Raw genomic sequence first — 425 nt, forward strand, 5'->3', positions numbered from 1 at the left:
ATAATAATAATAATAATAATAATAATTGCAGTGGATAATCAAACTCCTTAGAGTTTGAAATGTTGGTTTGGTAGCGTGTTACCCAACTACAGGTGATTTGAAACTATCAGGTGATTTGAAAATGATCCCGTAGTCACAATAAAAAGAATAATATAAATAACCTCACTGCCTAAAAAGGCAACATAAAAAGAGCATCCATTTCGCACAAATCTTTCGAACAACTAATATACACACCATACGTTTACTTGATAAAACAGAGGCAACCCGCCACAGCACGAGAAGCACCAGTCAGCCAGCTAATAATCCAAAGGCCTGTCACCATACTCTCCCTGGCCTGTCTCTCCAAGCTTGACCTTTTATACTGGTTTATACAGGAAAGTACGAAAAGGTGAAAAAAGGGATCCATGAGGGAAAACGGGAAAACA

This window comes from Penaeus monodon, chromosome 10 (genome assembly GCF_015228065.2).
Source record: "Penaeus monodon isolate SGIC_2016 chromosome 10, NSTDA_Pmon_1, whole genome shotgun sequence".
Lineage (NCBI taxonomy): Eukaryota > Metazoa > Arthropoda > Malacostraca > Decapoda > Penaeidae > Penaeus > Penaeus monodon.